Source organism: Acinonyx jubatus, chromosome D1, assembly GCF_027475565.1.
Source record: "Acinonyx jubatus isolate Ajub_Pintada_27869175 chromosome D1, VMU_Ajub_asm_v1.0, whole genome shotgun sequence".
NCBI classification, from domain to species: domain Eukaryota; kingdom Metazoa; phylum Chordata; class Mammalia; order Carnivora; family Felidae; genus Acinonyx; species Acinonyx jubatus.
Window position 1 is genome coordinate 46,673,582 of NC_069390.1, and position 9,628 is coordinate 46,683,209.

At 46.2% G+C, this 9,628-nt stretch overlaps 1 protein-coding gene across 3 annotated transcripts in view; it reads left to right on the plus strand.

Moving 5' to 3' along the window:
- Nucleotides 1-9,628, plus strand: part of GALNT18 (polypeptide N-acetylgalactosaminyltransferase 18) — a 351,336-nt gene that overhangs the window by 88,465 nt on the left and 253,243 nt on the right. The window lies entirely within an intron of this gene.

Below are 9,628 nucleotides of genomic sequence, written 5' to 3' on the forward strand. Positions count from 1 at the left end.
AGGCTGAATGATGCCACAGGCAGGGGCCTCCTGCCTGGGCACAGAGCCTGGCAGACAAGGGTGGAGAGCAGGATCTTGGGAGGGAGTGCAAATTTTGGGTGAGCAAAGGAGGCAGCAGCGTTATGATTGCATTTACACACACCCCTGTGCAGGTGTGCACAGGCTGGCGGGAGCTTCTTCCTGCAAGGGCATTCAGGGCTGGGGCGGGACGAGGGGGGTTGGGCAGTGGTGGCACAGCCAGCATGATTTCCAAGCCTCTCCCGCATGGTCATGATGCCGAGCAGGACTCTCAGAGCCCTTTAGGTGGGGCTTCCTGCAGGGTTTGCTCAAAGCACATGCACGGTGCTGCCTCAGTTACTCATGAGCATCTGTGATTGGCTTGCAGCCTCCCTGGTCTTTAGGTTTATACATACTTGAGACAAAACTATAGGCTTATAGATACTTGAGACAAATACCCGTGTACTGTTTTCCTCTTTCTGCCCTAGCAGGTGCTCAGGAGGTGTGAGAGGTACAGTGGGAAGCCTCAGGCAAGGGCCTATGTATGAGAGGAAGCCCAGACATGTTCTCAGAGTATGTGCAGCTGGGGGGTGGATATGGACATCATGATGCTGTCCTCAGTGAGTGCATTGTCCCTGCCCTCACTTCCCAAGGCCCCAGAAGCGCTCTTAACCTCTCTGCCACTTGGCCTCACCTCCCTGGCTCTGCCCCCTTCCACATCATTGCTCCCACCGGGGCTTTTGCTGGGAACTTGGAGCTGGCAGCGCTAGGCTGAGCTTCCAGCCAGCATCCAGTGGACCCTCGACCTGTAGTATTGGTTGACAAGAGCTCTCGTGCTCTCCATGGGCTGGCACAGCTGACCAGCGTGGCCCTGGGTTGCGAACGGTTCCCACAGGCGGTTTAGTGCAGGTGGTAGGCAGCACAGAATGGTGGTCAGCAGCTCTGTCTCAAACCCAGCTCTGTGTGGCCTGGGACATCTCCACCACTGGTCCATCGTCTGCCTCTCCTTTTCCTCAGTAGGGTGCCTGCAGCACACCTGTTTTTTATCGGGTTGGCTTCCAGAAGGGTTAACTGCAAAAGGCACTCTGGATAGCAAAGCTAATGGGCCTGTGTTGCCCATTAGCATGTTGAGTGCGTGTGCTCAGAGTGGTGTTTGGATGTGGGTTCAGTTCACATTGCCCAGATATTGCTGAGACAGCCCACCCCTTGAGGCCTCTCCGGGAGGTGGAGATAAGGCCCTGTCAGCAGCCAGGGAAGAAAACTGCCTTCCTGTTTACAGTGGAGGGAAGGCATTTGTCTACTTCATTTAAAACTTGCCTTAAGTTATGGAGTGTGTGTTAAAGATGACAGGGAGCTAATTCCCCTCCCTGCCCATGTTAGGACTGGAATTTGATCTCTCCAGCCTTCTCCTCTCTGGCTGCCCTGCCTTGCTCTGAGGGGCATTGCAAGCCTGTGCATGGGAATGAGTCTGTGCCAGGAGGGGTGGTGCAGGCCCGGCCCACCAGCCTGGAGAGTGATGATGGCCTCGGCTCCAGGAAAAGCCACGCCAGTGGGATTTAGTAGAGCTGGGCACCTGAGCCATTTCCCAGCTGCCCTGCCCAAGAGTCCCGTAATGCCAAGGGCTGGACTCAGAAGATCTTCTGGAAGGTGCAGGAACGTTTCTGTAGAAGAATCCACATTGGGTGTGAAAACCAAGAAGAGTTACACACATGCTCATACACAAGCACACACCCATGTGCAGTCACACACGCATTTAGACACATAGAAGACACTCTCACACACAGACACGCACAAACATGCTCTCAAACACACACTCTCCCGCATACACACTCACATACACTCACACAGACACACACATACTCTCTCATATATACGCATTCTCTCACATACATACTCTTACAGATACATGATTAGACACATAGCAAACACACTCACACTTACACATACATACACACTCATATACAGACGCACACCTGTATACAGTCTCTCACACACACGCAGTCTTTCATACATATGCCCTCTCACATACACACGTACTCTTACACACACATACTCTCTCTCACACAGAGACACATGCGGATCATGTTTAGTCAGAACAGGTCAAGCTGTTAGAGGAGATTGCTGCCCTCATCCGTAAGTTTAGCCCACAGCTAAATCCCTTCCTGGATGACTTAGATTGATTTGCTCAGCACAAACGGGGGGCAAAGCTGACAACTCTGTGCCCTGGTTGCCCAGCCAGTTCTGGGACAGGAGGCACGTGTTTTGGAACCAGGGCCTCTAGGATGACAGAGATACCAAGCCTAAGGGCAGGCTGGGCTCCTTCCAGAGAGGCTAGTTCTGGGAGGTATCCCAGGCTGGTGTGGCTCAGTAGTGCCTGTGTTGGAGGAACCTTCTACACATCAGATCTCATCCCTCAGTGAGCCCACACTCAGCTGCTCACTTCTCCTCAAGGGTCAACACCTGTGGACGTTGGGACTGGACTACACTCACCAGAGTTTTCAGGGTATGATTAGGTCCATCCTCTCTGCACCAATGACTCTTCTCCTGTCCTTAGAGGAGGGACTTAGCCAGGCAGGCAGAGTAGGGGGCACTGAGACACAAGAGGATTGATTTACATTTCCATCTGGGCTAGCTGTGTGACCCAGGTCAAAGCGTGGGCCTGTTTTCTTGCCAATAAAGCACGGATATTCATGACTGTCTCTTTAGCCTCTTGTGAGGTTTAAATAAATTTGCTGTGAAAAGCCACCAGCACTGTGGGGAACTCCCTCTCCTGACCTTGCTTTACATTATCCTGCTGAGGACATTTTCCATGTGTGTGAGAGAACCAGACCCATTCAGAGAACCAGACACAGTAGTCTGTTCATGGAGCTATGCTGGTGTATTTTTGACCTGGTGTATTTGTATTTGTCAGGGTTCTCCAGAGAAACAGAACCAACAGGATATATATAGATGTATAGATATAGATATAGATATATATCTATAGATATATATCTATCGATAGATATATATATATCTATATATATATAGATATAGATATACATATAGATATATATCTATATCTATATATATATAGAAAGAAAGATTTTTTTTATAAGGAGTTGGCTCGCATGATTACGGAGGCTAAGAAATCCCCAGATCCAGTCAGCAAGCTGGAGACCCAGGAGAGCTGGTGACGTAGTTTCAGTCCAAATCCCAGCAGGCTTGAGGGCCAGGAAGAGTCAACGTTTCAGTTCCAGTCCAAAGCCAGGAAAGACTGATGTCCCAGCTAGAACAGTCAAGTGGGAGGAGTTCCCTGTAACCTGTGGGAGAGTCGGCCTTTTTGTTCAACTCACTGGATGACGGCCACCCACAATGGGGAGGGCAATCTGTCTTGCTCGTCTACCGTTCAAAACCATCCTCACAGACACATCCAGAATAATGTTTGAGCAGATATCTGGGTACCATGGTCTAATCAACTTGATACGTAAAATTCACCATCACACCTGGTATCTGACCAGCGCATGTGTCCGCCTGTAGGTATCCTGGTGCAGCAGTGGGGCAGGCAGCAGTCTTAGGGCCTCCTGGAACTGTGGGTGCCCCTACAATCCAGGAGAAGCTATCCCTGCAGGGACTGACGAGCATGGTATGGGTAGGCCCATCAGCCATCCAGCCATGGAAATAGCAAGGAGTCTTGGCCAAGACCCCTACCAACCCTGTGAGCCTCTTGGTGGCAGAGACATCAAAGCTTTGCCCGTCAGCTTGTCTGAAATGACTCTCATTATCTTCCACTCCCCCACCCCCTGGGTTTATCACCAGTCTTTGTCCCCTGTGCTGCACCAGAAACATGGTTATCTTTGAAAGCCCCGTGCGTTTCCTCCCTCACATCCTGTTTGCCTTCAAGTACTGCCAAGTTTCTTCCTCCTTAATATTTCCGTCTTGGATCCTTTACCTTTTTCTACCTACTGCCACCCCCCAGGGCTCACCTACCATCATCTCCTGCTGCTCTTCTGCACCTTTTCTCTTGTTCTCAGTCTTGCCCCCCACAGAGCCTGTCACCCACACTCTTGTCAGAGGGAGCTCCTCAAGATAAGAGATCCAACTGTGTCATTCCCGGATGAATCCCTTTGTGAGTTTCTCACTGCCTAGTAGAGTTTGCAAGCTCATGCCCCAAGGGCCAAATTCAACTCACACTTAAAAACAAGAAAGAATTTTAATGCCTTTCCATCTGAAAGGAGTATGGCTTCCAGTTTGCCACAGTCCTTACCACTCTTTACCATTTTATACTAGCCCAATTCCCTCCTCTGTTGCTTGACCAGTCCCTAAAGTAAAGGCGTTTGAGCATTCTTCAGCATAACCTTTGAGTCCTTTCATAATTTGGCCCTGGATAACCTTCTCTGTATTTATAGACAATTCTACCCAAGCACCTTGTGTTCCAGTCATTCTGGTTTGTACTCTTCCCTGAAAACACAGTATTCTTCCTCATTTCATGTCTTTTTTTTAATTTTTGTTTAATGTTCATTTACTTTTGAGAGAGAGAGAGAGACAGAGAGACAGAGGCATGAGAGGAGAAGGGACAGAGAGAGGGAGACACAGAATCCGAAGCAGGCTCCAGGCTCTGAGCTGTCAGCACAGAGCCCAATGCAGGGCTCGAACCCACAGACTGTGAGATCATGACCTGAGCTAAAGTTGGATGCCCAAGCAACTGAGCCACCCAGGCGCCCCCCTCATTTCGTGTCTTTTTCTGTGCTGCTCAGTTTGCTTGGGTGGCCTTCCTCTCTTTAAACCTCTGGCTAGTTCCTAATTATCCTCTAAGACTCAGTGCATATGCCACCTACTCTTTAGAGTTTTTCTTTAACATTTTCTAAATCTCGCTTTTCTCCTCTGTAAAATAGGGTAATCATAGGACCTCCCAATGGGGTTGCCTTGAGGGTTAAATGAGATAACCCATGCAAAGTGCTTCACACAATGTCTGGCGTATAGGAAGTGCCCGGTAAATAGCCAGCCACCTGCCTGCCTGGTATCTTGAGAGGTCAGAGATTTGGGCAGGGGTAACAACAGGGACTCTGCTGTCTGTCTTTGCCAGGGTACCTGAGTTTGACAGGCTCTTACCACTTACAGTTAAAGCAAATAGAGAGTAATTCATGTCTACTAGTCAGTAAACAGGAAAATAGCCCATTGCAGATGCCTGGCTTGGTGGGGTTGTGTACGATTAAGGGGCAGGAATTTGTTACCTAGAAAGCTCTGTTCCAGGAAGCAGAACGGAGACAATAAAATTTGGTTTCCTAAATAATGTTAGACCTAACATTTATAAATAAATAAATAAATAAATAAATAATCAATCAATCAATCAATCTTTGAGGCATTTGAATGTCTCATAGCCTATCGCTCCTGGCCTGACTCCTCTCACTGGTGAACTGGGGTGGTGGAGGCAGGACTCTGTGGCATCTGTTTACAGTTCTGTTCAATGAAGCTCCTGCGGACATTCACTCAGGAAAAGCCGGTTAATTGCAGAGCTGCATAGGAATAATAATTATTGTTCCTGCTTGGTACCAGGATGAGTTGACTGCATCAGACTAGACACTTGAAAGGCAAACAAGTTATCTGCAGTCATAGCAAGAAATCCCCAACCCAGCAGCAGACCAATAGGTGACATTTGTTCTAAAAATGCCTCCGATAGTGAATACAGGGTCTGTGCCAGGTTTTCTTTTTTCTTTATGCAGACAAAAGCCAGAGTAGAAGCAGAAGCAGATGATTCTTGGCTCCATTCTTAGTCCAGGGTTGGGGGCATCTCCAAGATAATTACGACTTTTGGAAAGACCACAGTGCAGGGAGGACAGGCATAAACTTGGGATGTTCTTGTCTGGGAATGTGAAGGTCACTGGTAATCTGATGCCAAGGTCTAAAGAGATGCATATATGAAAATATAATCTCTATTATTTCCTTTCCTGAAGGAGGTATCTACATAAAAGAAGAATTGTTGTAGTCTAGGTGAAACACTATCAGAGACTTTGAACAAGCTAGCCAGATGAGTGTGGTATGTCATAGACTGTGTTGCTGTTCAGTGAGATCTGGAATGTGCCTGGGGGAGGGTTATACTTTCCCACTGCCTCTGGATGCCAGGCTTGGCTGTGCAACTTACTTTGGCCAAGAAAATGTGAGCAGAAGTGACATATGTCATTTCCAGGTGGAAGCTTTAAGGGCCAGTGTATGCTTCACCTTGTTCTCTTTTCCTCTGTGCCATGGGCACAAGGATCAATGGTACAGGTGCCCCATCAGTCTGGATCCCAGTATAAGGATGGCAGTGACAACACAGGAGCAGGGCTCCTGGTTGACCCTTGGTGGACGCGTAGCATGGGTGAAAAATACACCTTTGTTGTATAAGCCACTGATATTTTGGGCGTTTTTGTTCCTGCAATCTAACCCAGTCTGTACTGACAAATACACTATATTTTTATTTTTTTAAAAAATTTTTGACACTTATTCATTTTGAGAGTGAGAGAGACAGAGCATGAGCAGGGGAGGGGCAGAGAGATAGGGAGACAGAATCTGAAGCAGGCTCCAGACTGTGAGCTGTCAGCACAGGGCCTGATGTGGGGCTTGAACTCACGGACTGGGAGATCATGACCTGAGCTAAAGTCAGACGCTTAACCAACTGAGCCACCCAGGCACCCCCACTATATTTTTAAAAGGAAGAATGATACGGCATTTCTTACTTCTGTGATTAACTAGACATATTCTGACTTTTATAGCAGAAGGACCATAAGAGAAGGAAGTATCCATTAATGCCAGAAATGGACCAACAGTTGAGTTCATAAAGGAACATCAAGGATCCCAAGAGTCTACTTTTAAGAATTTGCTGATTGGGGCTCCTGGGTGGCGCAGTCGATTAAGCGTCCGACTTCAGCCAGGTCATGATCTCGCGGTCCGTGTGTTCGAGCCCCGCGTTGGGCTCTGGGCTGATGGCTCAGAGCCTGGAGCCTGTTTCCGATTCTGTGTCTCCCTCTCTCTCTGCCCCTCCCACGTTCATGCTCTGTCTCTTTCTGTCCCAAAAATAAATAAATGTTGAAAAAAAAAAAGAATTTGCTGATTTATTCACAAAGTAACACTATGTCACTTCCATACAAACACTCCTTTACCCATAGAAATTATCGGTCTATGACCAGTGCCACGGATTGTGGGAAAATGTCATGTAGGGAAGCCACAATATATCGTCTTCCCTTCCATCAACCACATTCAATTACTTGCTTTTCTCTGATTACATCATAGCTTTGTGCCTTTATACAGGCTTGATCCTCTGCCTAGAATGCCAGCCTTCTCTTTTTTCCCTCTTTCAACATCCTGTTCCTTCAGTGAACACCTTGTGGTCTCAGTGCAAGTGCCAACATTGATTCCAGGACTTTGCCCAAACACTTCTCCAACTCCAGGCAGTTGGGAATTTCTTCCATATCTTTCAAGTGCCAACTGGACACTTCCATAGGTTTGTCTCCAGGACAGCTCAAATGTGATATGTTCAACACAAAAGTATCAGCTGTTCCCAAGCCTGTCCCTGTTGCCTGCTTCCCCCATATCCACGAACAATTCCACCACTCATTTAGTGATTAAATCTATAAGGTAACATTTTGTGTCATCTCTTATTTTTTCATTCTCATCTCTTATCCAACCAAGTCTTACTGATTTTACCTCTGAAATGTTTTGTGAACATTTTCAGTTTAGGATCTTATTATCTGGCACTGGTTTTATTTTTTTTGTATTGTATTTTATTTAAATTTTTTACAAAATGTTTATTTTTGAGAGAAAGAGGAAGAGAGAGAGGGAATGTGGGTGGAGGAGTGGCAGAGAGAGAAGGAGACAGAGAATCTGAAGCAGGCTTGAGGCTCTAAGCTGTCAGCACAGAGCCCAACGTAGGGCTCAAACCCACGAACCACGAGATCATGACCTGAGACAAAGTCAGATGCTTAACCGATTGAGCCACCCAGGGGCCCCTATTTGGGACTAGTTTTAATCTAACAACCTGCTTATTCACTGTGTTCTCTGCTTCTTATTCATCCTCCACTCTGTTACTTTTATGGTGCTTTTTCTTTTTCTTTTTTTCTTTTTTTCCTCTTTTTTTTCTTTTTATTTCTTTTTATTTTTTTCCCTCAGAATCCTACTTTATTTATTTTATTTATTTTTTTAAAATATGAAATTTATTGTCAAATTGGTTTCCATACAACACCCAGCGCTCATCCCAAAAGATGCCTTCTTCAATACCCACCACCCACCCTCCCCTCCCTCCCACCCCCCATCAACCCTCAGTTTGTTCTCAGGTTTTAAGAGTCTCTTATGCTTTGTCTCTCTCCCACTCTAACCTCTTTTTTTTTTTTCCTTCTCCTCCCCCATGGGTTTCTGTTAAATTTCTCAGGATCCACGTAAGAGTGAAAACATATGGTACCTGTCTTTCTCTGTATGGCTAATTTCACTTAGCATCACACTCTCCAGTTCCATCCACGTTGCTACAGGGCCATATTTCATTCTTTCTCATTGCCACGTAGTACTCCATTGTGTATATAAACCACAATTTCTTTATCCATTCATCAGTTGATGGACATTTAGGCTCTTTCCATAATTTGGCTATTGTTGAGAGTGCTGCTATAAACATTGGGGTGCAAGTGCCCCTATGCATCAGTACTCCTGTATCCCTTGGGTAAATTCCTAGCAGTGCTACTGCTGGGTCATAGGGTAGGTCTATTTTTAATTTTTTCAGGAACCTCCACACTGTTTTCCACAGCAGCTGCACCAGTTTGCATTCCCACCAACAGTGCAAGAGGGTTCCTGTTTCTCCACATCCTCTCCAGCATCTATAGTCTCCTGATTTGTTCATTTTGGCCACTCTGACTGGCGTGAGGTGATATCTGAGTGTGGTTTTGATTTGTATTTCCCTGATGAGGAGTGGCGTTGAGCATCTTTTCATGTGCCTGTTGGCCATCTGGCTGTCTTCTTTAGAGAAGTATCTATTCATGTTTTCTTCCCATTTCTTCACTGGGTTATTTGTTTTCGGGTGTGGAGTTTGGTGAGCTCTTTATAGATTTTGGATACTAGCCCTTTGTCCGATATGTCATTTGCAAATATCTTTTCCCATTCCGTTGGTTGCCTTTTAGTTTTGTTGATTGTTTCCTTTGCTGTGCAGAAGCTTTTTATTTTCATGAGGTCCCAATAGTTCATTTTTGCTATTAATTCCCTTGCCTTTGGGGATGTGTCAAGTAAGAAATTGCTACGGCTGAGGTCAGAGAGGTCTTTTCCTGCTTTCTCCTCTAGGGTTTTGATGGTCTCACATTCAGGTCCTTTATCCATTTTGAGTTTGTTTTTGTGAATGGTGTGAGAAAGTGGTCTAGTTTCAACCTTCTGCATGTTGCTGTCCAGTTCTCCCAGCACCATTTGTTAAAGAAACTGTCTTTTTTTTCCATTGGATATTCTTTCCTGTTTTGTCAAAGATGAGTTGGCCATACGTTTGTGGGTCTAGTTCTGGGGTTTCTATTCTATTCCATTGGTCTATGTGTCTGTTTTTGTGCCAATACCATGCTGTCTTGATGATTACAGCTTTGAAGTAGAGGCTAAAGTCTGGGATTGTGATGCCTCCTGCTTTGGTCTTCTTCAAAATTACTTTGGCTATTCA